Below are 13,687 nucleotides of genomic sequence, written 5' to 3' on the forward strand. Positions count from 1 at the left end.
GAGCAAACCTCTTTCCCTCCCTTATACTGTACACAGGCTGCCCACCCCAGGGTGGGTATAGCACTCACATGCATAATCCCAACATTGGACCATGAATCAATCACAAATTCTAGAACCTGCCCCTATGACTGTATGAGACTTTGGGGGGACAACCAGATGGAAACCACAACATCAGAATAAAGACCATTTTAAGGTCCAGGCAGAAATGAAAGTACATAATGTTTCTTATAGATATTTGTGACTTTCTATTAAGAATCTAACCTCTGGGATTTTATGAATTTAATGGATATTAAACTTTTATTTACACATAAATAAACTGTGGTAGATCGAATAATGAACCCCTAAGAAGTCCACTTCTTTGTTCTATGAATATCCCTTAAAAGACAAAGAGGAATTAAATATGTAGAAAAAATAAAATTTACTAATCAGAGGAACTAAAATTAGTAAGATCATTGGTCCCATATAATCTAAAAGTGAATAAGTGACATCAGGGTAAAATGATGTCTGCCAAATTTAACCTGATTTTTTTAGCTTTGAGCTTACTACAAAAGCCAAAAGCGAAGGAATATCAGTGGGCTCTGAAAAGTAGAAAGCCATGGAAGCAAATTTGCATCAAGAGCTTGTAAAAGGAACACATGTCTATCGATGTCTCAGTTTTAATCCAAGATGACTAATGTTTGCCTTTTGAACAACAATCATATAAAACTATAATTCTGTTATATTTTATGACCACATTCTTATGGTAATTAGTTTCAATAATTGATATTACAAGAACATAATAACACAAAACATTTGTATAAAAATATTGTCATGTGTGTTCACAAAGATAAATTATACCTAGGCTTAAATAAAAAATGACCCTATCTAAAGGAGTCTTGCATCACTTTTATTGGTCAATGGACCTGTTTTAGATATTCATCTATTTAGTCCACCTTTAGGTTCATATACTCATCATAAACTGACTGAATAATTAATGTGTGAGGAATCTAGGAAGGTACTTTAGATACAGAGATAAACAATTATACAACTTAGCTGCTTTCTTTGAGGTTAATTTCTATTCATTTTTTTCAATCATTGACAAAGTCATTCTCATAATTATGCTCCAATCTATGCAGATTTAAAAAACAGAAGTTAATATCCTAAACTTGAAAACCATAGTGTCAGGAGGAAGACCCTTGTGTGTGGTTTAGCTTCACACTTTCCACTCACCTCTCAGGCTCCTCAATTCCATGGCCTCAGGACTTCGAATATTTTCAGATGGTCATAGCAACAGAAGAAAAATGCATGGAGGCCTCATGATGGGTTTTCAGGGTCAGACACACAACGCCAGCTTATCTCACTGGTATGAGCTCAGTAATGTGCTACAAGGTTGGGAAAATAATCCTCTGTAGACCCACGGAACTGGCTTGCCGATTACTGTTATTGGGTACAGCACTGGGTACAGCATGATTCTCTCTGCTTTTCATATCTAAAATGTGCTCCCTCCTTTCCAATGTGGGAAAACTCCATGCACCTGCATTTTCATGAAATTTTAAATCTGGAATTTGTACTGATTCTCTAGTCTCTCCATCCTAGCCAATCATTTTAAAGCATAAAACAAAATGTGTATATCCAAATTTGCCTAAAAATGATGGGGAAAAAAAGTACCACATAGCTATCAGAAATATATTGAGATTTGAAATAAAGTAAGACTAATATTTCTACTTCTTATTAATTATTTTGTCTTGGACAGGGTTTTTATGAAAAAAAATTTTAGTTATAACACCAGATGTAACAAATATTAAATTATCAGTTTATAGCAAGTATTACAGCTATTTTGAAGATAAATATGATTATAAATGTTTTAGAAGATTTTAGGTAAAGACTTGGAGAACCTGTAAAATTTTTTTACTTTATATTTATTTTAGTTAGTATTGCATTGGTACCCATAGTAGCATAAGGTCAATCATATTCATATAAGCATAGTTCTAGACATAAAATTTGCTAATAACAAACTGTAGAGCTGGTCTTATTAAATAAGGCTAGATAGATAAGATCAATGCAAATTGAGCTAGCTGAATATCATCTGCTTGAAATTTATAAGATTAGAGATTTGACTAAAAGGATAGTCTGACTCAAATCCTAACCTGATTATGATCTTTTACGAAGGCCACCTGAACAGAAGAAATTTGCTAAATGAAATTTTTACTCAGTTCAGTGATCATATTAAGTTTTACAAGCATATCTCTTACATAAGGGATGTTCTAAAAGTTGAGAATAATTATTACACTTCTTATAATTTTAAGATATGCCACTAGGTTATAGTAATCCATGATTAAACTTTATGTACATGTTTAATGTACCTGGTAGGGTCTGTGTTTTATCCTCCGTTTTATAAAGTGAATGAAATGATGCACAACCCTGAGAAACAGATAAGACTGAAAGTGTTTTAAAAGAAAGATAGGGTTTGCCTGAGGATGCCTGTAGGATCAAGATCACATGCATAGTGTCAGAGAAAAGTCAAATCTAGTGTTTCTCTCCCATGCTTGTGATATTTGTTAAAGTTCCAAATCATCAATGTAAAGTATTTAAACATACGTATGTAAAATGAAAGAGTGCTATGATGGAAAACCAATATTTCCATACTTTTTATATTTAAATTTTAATTTATTATTCTGAATAAACTCCCAGATCAGATACCTCTGTTTAAAATATTCTGATTACACTTTAAGTTATGTGTATTCTCGGATCACAAAGTGCTGTTATGAGCTTTTGCGGCCTCTCCCTTGCATTCTCAGGCACATTCCTGAATCAAAACTTTGACTTCATGTCCCTTTATCTGAAGCTCAGTTCCCATAGTCTGAGTGTGTACCTGGATTGATTGTTCTAGTCTTAGTAATATTTGTCTTTAGAAATATTTTTCTAGGGCCAGCAAGATAGCTCAGGGAACTAAAGAGCCCGCCTAGGCAAGTGCTGTTTTGATTCCTGGTACTGCGTGCAGTGGGGGTCCCACCGCTGGGTGCACTGAGCCTGAGACCAGTGCGGGCATGGCGGCCCGTGCCTGTGATGCAGCGTTGGGAACCTGAGACAGAAGGGTCACTGCGAGTCCAAGATGCGTAGCGAGACCCTGTACCAAATACATAGAATTTAAAAAATTGAAAATACTGTCCTAATACTTTTTTTTCACTGTTTTGCTTACCCTGCTAAAATGATTACCTATCTAGTTATCATCTAGTGTAGTTGTTAATTAATCTACCTAAATCCACTTCATTTTCCTACCCAACTTTCTTCACAGTGCGAACATAAACTATAGAAAAGAAAAAGGTTTCCTGTCTTCACCCACATCCTAGGCACCTAGAACAGTCTATCTGCATAAATTTCATACAGATATATGGATGAATAATTAGACATTGAAATGAAGCCATTACATTTATGGAGATAACTATTCTTTTAACATGAATTGAACACCAAATCTGACTTCAATTTTGTTTCTTCTTAAAAGGTTGCTTCAGATTATTTGAGATAATATCTTTCATTTAAACAAGGGAGGTATAGGTAGAAGGAAGCATGTTTTCCTGATTGATAAGGCTACTGTTCTAGACATGGTCTCATACCAAACATATTTAAGGATTTATATTTTATAATGGAAAGCATAGTAAGAAGTTTAAAATTTCATGTGAGATATGTGTTAAAATAGTCCTTTGTAATGCCAGTCACTCTGATAAAAATTTCATATTGATAATATGGTTGTGAGTGATAGTGTACTACAGAGAATTCAAAATGAAAATTTAATACATTGATGTAGTGAAAAGTCCTATCCAGTGGTTTTACTTTTGTATCACCTCTTATTTCTACCATTTCTGTCAATGAAACCTTAACGGTTCTTGTGGACCAGTGCCTCGGGATATGATTTTCTAGTTTATTAATAAATGATGCATAGCCTAAAGTGATAAAATATGGGTAAAAAAAGGAAATATGATAAACTCTTTTGACTTTTAAAAATACTAACAGTAAAGAAAATATATATTGGTAATAAAAATCAATCTTGAATATGGTAAAATCAGTCTAGCAAATAAATATGAAGTTAAATAAATCCACTTTAAAATAGCACATTTTGTCAAAATAAAGTAGCAATTACTTAATTTTGTCAATATTTCACACCAACTGCAAAATGTAATGGTGGGAAAAATTAAAAATAATTTTGAAAACTTAATAACTAGAGCTATTAACTTATATAAAATCTACATTAGAGTTAAATATGGATGGAAATTTGATTAGCACAATACTTGATTTTTTAAATTTGTTTATTCTTTTTAATGAGATAAAAAGAAAAAATAGCAGTGAAACAGTTTCAAAACAGGTTAGTAGGACAGTTACAATAATTAATACATTGCATATTGTTGTAGTTATTCAGAGGACAAGATGTAGACATGATACCTTGTCTAAGTAATATTAGTACAAACTTTTCTTCTCATTGAACTAAGAGAAAGTAGCCATATATCTGTCTTATCTATTATATACATATTTTTTCATTACAAAACAATCCTTTATTTGTAATCCCCCCTTTTTTGCTTTTTTAAAAATCAGAGATGGTTATTCCATTGCTATTTATTTATTCATTTATTATATCTTAGGGAAAAGTCTACAGGGTGTTCAGGGTCTCGCTACTAGATCTGACTCGTAGAAGTCCGCCTGCTTAGTTTCGCAAGAGCTGGGATTGCAGGTGCATGCCACCATGCCCGGTTTCAGTCACCCCCTCAGCATGCTCCAGGGGCAGGGCCAGCATATATGTATGTATATATGTATGTATGTATGTATGTATGTATGTATGTATGTATTGTGGTATCAGGGATTGAACTCAGGACCCTGCACTTGCCAGGCAGTTGCTTATTCTACTGAGCTACCTCCCAGGTCCCATACTTGTTTATTTATAAGCAACCTCACTCACCACATACAGAAGCTTGTGCAGAATTATTAAAGTGAAATTTACGATTTTAGTGTCTTTAGCTTAGAGTCATAATCATAGCATTGTAAACACATAGATCACAGGAATAATGTGGTGAAGTCATAAAAATACAAAGCAGATGATTTCAGATTTGTACTGTTTCTGCACAAATACAGCTAAATTCTCTGAGTAAGTCATCAAAATATTTTAGATTACATTAAGTCTTCCTTAATCTTTTAAATGAAAAATAAATTTCTAATTACTTTTAAACTATAGAGTATTCCGTGTATTTTCAGAACGTATTAGCAAGACCCTTAACTGGTTAATATCTTCCAACTTCTTTATGAACCAGGCTTCTATACCAGCCCATAAATTAAGAGTTTAAACAATTACATATCTCTCAGTAAATGCTGAAAATACTAAATATATGGAAAAATAATTCCTCAATGAATTGTTTCTTCCATTAACAGAATTATTTCAAATTGATTTCCAATTGAATTATAAGCTTTTTTTTAGCTTCGAATTGTTTTTTCTCTTCTTTATTGCTTACTGTCTGTCGATATCATTTCATAATATAAAAAGAAAATAAATCTGTTCTCCTTCAATGTGTTTAAAATATTATTATGTTTTCAAAAGTGCTGCAGGCATAAAACTGAATCCTTACAAAATATTTTACACGTATTTATCTAGAATACAGTGGACACCTTTTCATAATTACTTACTGTCTTCTATAAGGCAATTAGACACCTGAAAGTCAGATACATAAGAAAGGGAAATTGAATTAGATTTTGGTTTTGATCTTAGGGAAAATAAATAAAACTGAACCATGATACCAAAACAGGATACCTGTTTTGTTAATATTCTTAAAATATAGGTATTTATGTACATATCTGATTTTAGAAATAATCATCCAAGGTATATTAAGCAAATAATTGGAATGAGTTATCTAAGCATCCTCAATTTTTAGGCATTTTTTTTATTATCTCAGACTTCATCAAGTATTTTTATTTTATGAACATGTGGCTGTTAGAAATTATCACAAATATAAAGACTTAGATAAGATAAGGTACCTTACAGTTTTGAGTAGCAGAAATTTAAAATGCTTAGCTTTGAGCCAAAGTCAAGATGTCAACAAGACTTAATTTCTTCTATAGATACTAGAGGAGAATGCACTGATTTTTTTTTTTTTTTTTAGATTGTAAATGCCACCAACATGCATTAGCCCGTGATACCTTCTTTTGTCTTCAAAATTAGAAATGCAAATTTAGTTCTTATCATATTATGTCACCCTGACTCACTCTTTTACTTCTCTTTCAATTTTAAGAATTCTTTAGACTGTATGAGGCCAACCTGAATAGAGTGAATAATCTTCCAATTTCTTTCTTTTTTTTTTTTTTTAATGTATTTGGTACAGAGTCTCACTGCCCAGCTCTGACTCTTAGTAATCCTCCTGTTTCAGCCTCCACAACACTGGTATGGCACAAAATGCTCCAAAGATTATTTTAGATCAAAAGAAAATCAAAAACATTGTTATGAAATATATTTGTGTGTGATCAAATGTCATAATCAGGCAAATATACTTTCATTTCTTCAACATAGCTCCACTCAGTTCCAAGCCTACTAGAATGATCTCTCATATCACAGTCTACCTCACTGACCCATGACTGAGAGTTATCCATAAAAATCAACAATTAAAATGATAAAAGCACTTCTATTTTGATAACAATTTACCTGCCTAAGGATATCTGAAGTCAATTTTAAAATGAAACTGTACTGTCCAGATAGCTCAGCATATTAAAGTACCTGCTTATACAGAGCACAGCAGCTGGAGTTTGATCTCCTAACTCCAGCATGATGTGTCAGCCCTGTCCCTTGGGGTGCGCTGAAACAGTGATTGAGACTGGGCATGGTGGTGTGAGCCTATAATCCCAGCACTGGGGAGGACGAAAACAGACAAGAGTATCACTACGAGTCCAACCTGTGTAGTGAGACCTTGCATGCAAACGAAAGAAAGTATAAATCATTCCATGAACACAAAATTATACTAAAAACAACAAAGACAAAGATATTAGAAGGAAACTATCTAATGTTCCACTGTAATAAAGATGGAAAATTCTGAGTAAAGTTTTAACCATATTAAATCCAGCATTGTATGTCTTAAAATGTAATAATATTTCTTGACTGGGGTTTATCTCAGGAATGAAAAAATGTAATAAATTTTATCTTGTCTGTACACACATATGATTTTAATATTTAAGGGTAGGCTGTCCCAATAGATAGATAGATAGATAGATAGATAGATAGATAGATAGATAGATAAGGAGAGAGACAGAGACAGAGAGAGAGAGAGAGAGAGAGAGAGAGAGAGAGAGACAGAGAGAGACAGAGGGAGACAGAGAGAAATACAAAAGATATACATGAAAACCTTACAGATGTTGATAAGATGAAAGGTAAAATCCTTACAGATGTTGATAAGATACATAACATAAATTGATAGTTTATGACACACAGAATAGTAAAATATTGAACATGTTTCCCTAAGACAGAGAAGGAACCCAGGATACTTATTCTCAATGATTTTATTCAGAATAGCCTAACAAAGTCTTTCAGGGCATAAGGAAAAGAGAACCATTCCATTTGGGAAACAAAGAAGTACCCATCTCTTGGACTGCTTTATCTCTTACTATGGAAAGCTGCCTGATTCTTTTCCTTAGTACAGGCGCAGAGATTTCTGTATACAACCTAAAGTAACCACAAGTCATTTTACTCTGTGACCCCTTCTGTTTTATTTCTGCACTTACAGTTTTATTTTTTTACTACAACTACCATGTATGTGTGAAAGGGCAGAGATAGCTCTTCTTTTTAGCTTTGTAAATGCAATTTGAGAAAAGCTCCTGGACCATAGCAGGTAATTAATAAATACATTTATTGAATTAAAAAATGAGATTAAATTTATCCTGAAGTCTTTATTTTTCTAAAGTGTTTGAAATTTTAGGTCACAGTTCCAAGGCTCATAAGAAGTTCAAAAAAGTTAATATTCATGAAATTTGGTTTAGTCAAATGCTAGATGCAGAAGGAATCAACTTTCTTTTTCTTAATATTTTATTAATTTTATTGAGAAAGAAGTAGCAATGAGACAGTTTCAAAACAGGTCAGCAGGACATTTTCAATAATTAATACATTTCATATGTTGTCTTCATACTAATTATTCATAATACAAGATGCAGACATGATCTCTTGCTAAACACTTTTAATTCAAAACTTTCTTCTCATTGAACGAAGAAAAAGTAGCTGTATATCTATGCTAACTATTTCGTACCTACAGATATATATATTTTTCACTACAAAATGGTCCCTCATTTATATCCCCCTTTTTTGTTTACTTTTGTCAGAACTGGGTATTCCACTATTATTATGGGTACTGGACTATATTAGATTACTTTGCTCAATTCATGCACGTGCAATATTTGAATGGCAAAAGAAACCAGCTTTCAGTGGTTTGTAGTCTCTCATTATGTGCAATTACATATGCCATTAGTGAGTGATTTTTTATTATCATAATTATTATTAAAATATATGTTTATTATTATTAAAATATATCTTTGTTGATATACTGCGCCATCTTTTAAAATAATAACTTTAAAAAGCATAGCTTTGCACACAAAATTGTGAGATTCGCAAATCTTGTTCTTATTTATCCAAGGAAGAAAATGAATTCTAATGTTGCTGAGTTAAGGTCCAAATCTAGTATTTCTAAGTCTATCCTGAGTCATGTGGTAAGAGACACAACATACAGACAGCATGTATCTTCTAGGGCAACATCTTTAAGCTTGGCTTTTGAAGTGTACTCAGGCCCTTGTGCTTGCCAAGGAAGGAAGCACTATTCCACTGAGCCATCTCCCCGGCCCCCTGAAGTTTAAAATTCTGAGATTTTTCCTTAAGTTTTTTGTTTGTTTGTTTGTATAAAGTAGGAAAAATTGTCTGTGATGCTTTGAGAATACTGCCTGTAAGCGATGCATTTGTTAATGCATAAGACCTTGAACTTACTGACGGGTCTGAGTGGAAGACATGACTCCAACAAGGACACGTCGTTGTAGAGAAGAAATCCAGCAAGTGAAAATGTTTCTATGCCCAGATTTCCTGTGTTATTTAGTTCTTTAATACTACGATGTTTCTAATATAAATGGTAGAAAAGCATAATCATAAATAAAATCAAATAAAATGTTGTTGTTCTATTTGAAACCTTTTTTTTTTTTTTTTTTAGAAAGAGCCAATAGTTTTGCTATAGTGGATAGAGGGTCTCATCTATGATGAGTTCATGTTTTCCACAACAAAGAATGAATTTTAGCAACAATAGAGCTTAACAGCACCTCTATTTATTTATTGAAGGAAAGAAAAATTCTGTCTGAGACAAAGAAAGAAGGGAACCCCAATTGGTTGCCAAGGAACCTATCTTTCTTAGGGAATTTTATAGAGCAAATTTCATAGACCAAAACCATGAAGTGAAGGTGGTAAACATGGGAACTGATGGGGCAGGCATGTGGTGGGACAAAACTATGGCCCATCAATAAGATTACAAGGATAACTGCTCAGGTAAAATGGATTAAATCAGGATCAAATAGGGAAGGAAGGGATCATGAATGTAGAACTGGGGCTTTTCCCACAAGGGATTGGGTTAGCTTTCTCAAGGTGATTGATGCATATTTAGCGTATCAATTCTTGAGGTCCATCCATCCCTAGGGAGGTATGTGAATGCATATGATTAATCTTTTGTCATGAGGTCTTTCCCACAGAAGAGGTGCCTGTCTCTCCCATAGTTGCAAGGAATTCCTTCTTCCATATTTGGTCCTTTGAGGGCCTAGACCTATCTGACTGCCTATAATATTTCTATCTAACTCAGCTACCTACAACAGTTTTAATAGTTGAGTCTGTTCTAATCCATAGCAATTTCAAGGGAGTGTTCACTGGCTTTCATTAACCCATAGACTAGCATAAGTCACAGCAAAAATTACTCTTCATATCTATACAAGTTTAAGGTTTAAAATATGAAAATTTATAAAGACACAGTGGGGACACTGGTAAAGTAAGTATAAGTGAAAAAGTTGACGGAGTTCATAGAGTAACTGAAATCCTCTCTCACTCTCTTTCAATCAAATAGCTCAGTGGATTAAAGCACCTGCAAGTGGGCACAGGGGCCGTGAGTTAAATTCGCACACCTGGGTGCAGGACCTGCCCTTGGGGCACTGTGAGACAGCAAATGAGACTGGGCATGGTGGCATATGCCTGTAATCTCAGCACTTGGGAGGCTGTGAACAGGAGAATCACTATAAGTCCGATCTAGTAGTGAGACCCTGAAAACCCAGTAGACCCTTCCCTAAAATACTCTTTCAAAATGATGTGGGTGTCTTGTTTCTGTGATGCTTATAAAACTAATGTCAGCAATTCCCAAAGATGAAATAATAGAGGAACCAGGGAGATAGCTCAGTAGAATAAATGCTTGCCTGGTAAGCTCAAGGTTCTGAGTTCAATCCCAGGTACTGCAAAATAACAATAACAATAATAATAATAACAACAATAATAATAATAGTTAGAAAAAATAAGAGGGACTGGATAAATATCCTTGCATCTGAACACCATGACACCTTATTGGACCATTCCACTCAGAGTACTTTTCACTTTAAACTCCAATTGCAATATTTCTTTCTCTGTGATGTCCTTAGAGTCTATCACTGTGACACCCAACAAGGTGATCACACCAGAGTTAGATTAAGACTAACAACGGTTAAGTGCAGAATAAGTCAGATTTATGAGAAAGAGAGGCTTACACCATGTATCAGAAATGCAGAACTGATATAGAATAATTTTTAAAAATGACACTGATGATTCAATTTTATTGAATCTTTCTGACATGTTAGAAACACTAAATGTGGTGTATATGTATATACCAGATTTCCAGCTAAGCTTATATTAAGTGACTAAGTATTCTGATATAAGCAATAAATTTAGTTTCTCGTTTCATAGGCTTATTTACTATGTAATGTTACATAAAAGTATCTTTCTGAATAATTCCCAGGAAAGATAAGAAACTAAATAGTTTGAATGAAAGTTCCAAATACTTGGAAGATAGAAAGCTCACCTCTGCTTAGACTTTTTTTTTTTTTTTTTTTTCGGAACCAGGGAAGGAGCTCAGGCCCTTGCACTTGCCAGGCAAGCACTTATTCTACTGAGCCATCTCCCAGGCCCCTGTTTTGACATTTTTAAGGGCGTTCCTTCACAGACCTGTGTCTATGGGTGATAACACTTTGTCATTTTAATTTTCAACTCAATTTTTGTCATTGTTGTTTTTACTTGTAATTTAGTAATACAAAAAAAAAAGTTAAAAACCTACTCATAATTCCTATTAGTAGGTCCATCTATCCAGTAGTTCTGTCTATCTAGTAGTTCCACATACCTAGTAAGTTCTCTTCAGAAAGCTGTAGATAGTATTTAGAATAAATATTTTACATTAAGTTATAGACAGTGGTACATATATCGCAACTGTATGACACCCTATTCACTGGGTTTCTTTGGAATTGTGGTGAGCTGTCAGCTTAGAGACTTTCCTTCAGAAAGGACAACAATAAGTCATCCACCAATTTCAATGTAGTAAACATATGATTTTAACATAAATGAAAATGTTCAGATCTCTATATTTGACCTTAAGACATGGAACAGCTTTTCTAAGGCACAAATGGCAGACATAGGAACTCTAATAAATATGTATAAATATCAGTTAGAACTCATTTTGTGAATTATTTACTCCTCTATGTAGAAGTACTTGAAATACGATATTGGTTGCCAACTAAGTTGAGCTCCAGGGATGGTACTTCCCCTGGCAGGACACTGTCCAGCGCAACCCACAGCTGTGCTTTCCCAGAAAGGCTGGAAACTTCCAAATAAGGGAAAGAGCAGGGCTGGGTTTGTTGTTGTTGTTCTTTTGTTTTGTTGCTGCTGTTTTAAAGGATAAGGCAGAACATAGACTGCATGGGTGGGGTCTGCTCTCTTTAAGGTCCTGTAGCCTTGTATTTAGGCTCAATGCATCTCAGCAAAGGAATGTAAGAAACTTGAGAACAAGGCTTTGAGAAGGATACTGGATGATTTTAGGGACAGGAGAGTTTCCAGAATTTGATGCAGCTCCTCTGGAACAGGGTGCGGAAGGCCACGCGCCCAGCAGAGCCACTGGGGCTTCCTTGTGGAAGGAATCAGAGCACAGGAAAGAGATGCTGAGAGAACTTAGGTCTCCTACTCTTGTATGGACAGCTTGGCGCAAGTAGGATGTAACTGTTTTAAAGGACCAGAGATCGCACTGGCAAGGCATAAGCTGCACTGTACAAAGTTCATGAGTTGGGAAAGATTTTGCAGTCGAAGAGAGAAGGATCAGAGCTATCTTAGTTCAACTCTCCTAGAATATGAGGAAGATTTTTCCATTGCTGAAATGAGAAGGGACAAACAAGTTGTTTGCTCACTAATATTATCCAGAGGAAAAATATCTATTTTCTCTCTCTTTTTGAAAGGAAGCAGTCTGATAACTTGGAGCAAGGCACTGGTCACAGTTGAACTTTTATCTTACACATAATAGAAAATACTGAGGCTAATGCCGTTGATCCTTACGTTACAAAGAAATGGCTGATAGGTCCTGAGTGGTGTGGCAGAACTGAGGAGAAGGAAATCTCAGTGATGAGCTTCCTAATGCAAATGGGAAAACAGAGGTCGATGCCTAGATAAGCACGAAGGTTGAATAAAGTCTGCTCCCACTCAGGCTGATTTAGAGCTATCTTGATCGGAGCCTTCAACACAGACTCTGGCAAAAACGCAGCTAGAACCTAGTTCTGCTGGTGCCTTCGCTGATAGCTGTCCCCCACACACTGGGGCAAGACATGGAGAGAAGCAGTGTGCGGAGCTTTGTGAACCAGCAGACCAGTTCCAGACCCGGTGAAGCAGTGCTCAAAGGGCAGTGAATAACCAACAAGTAAGTCCCTGGGAAGGATGTCCATAGAATTGTGTTTAGAAGAGAGGAATGTGTGGTATTTTACCCAGCTGCACAAGCTGAGTCACTCCAAGCAAAACCAATCTTTTTCTTCACAAATTTCTGAGTTCAATATTAGCCCAAACTTCGCTTATTTAAATACGTGTTAAGGGGGCTGGCGGCGAGATAGCTCAGTGGACTAAGTGCCCGCTTAAGCAAGCGCAGGGACTGGGGCTCGATCCCAGGTATCCATGCTGCACCAAGCCCACCCTCTGGGACCACTGACCCTGTGCAGGACTCGGGCGTGGAGGCGCAGGCCTGTAATCTCAGCAGCTAGGGAGGCTGAAAGCAGGAGGATCACTACGAGTCTGAACTGCGTAGTGAGACCCTGCACTAAATAAATGTATGTATGTTAGGGTTGGAGCGATAAACACCTGCCTGACAAGCACTATAAGCACCTGCCTACAAACACAAGGTCCGATTCAATCCCTGGTACTGCTAAATGAAAGATAGATCGATCGATCGATCGATCGATCCAGGTTAGTTAGGCGCTAAAACAAATAAACAAAAAATTAAGTTTGCTTTTTAATTAATGAATATTATCTGAATTTTTCTTTGCTTTTTATAAAGTACAACATAAATTAGGGAAGATTTCTCTCTCTCTCCCCTTCTCTCTCTCCCCCCTCTCTCCTTCTCTTTCTCTCTCTCTCTCTCTCTCTCTCTCTCTCTCTCTCTCTCTCTCTCTCTCTTTTCTCTCT

The sequence above is a fragment of the Octodon degus genome, unplaced genomic scaffold, assembly GCF_000260255.1.
Source record: "Octodon degus isolate 3935 unplaced genomic scaffold, OctDeg1.0 scaffold00006, whole genome shotgun sequence".
In the NCBI taxonomy this organism is placed as follows: Eukaryota; Metazoa; Chordata; class Mammalia; order Rodentia; family Octodontidae; genus Octodon; species Octodon degus.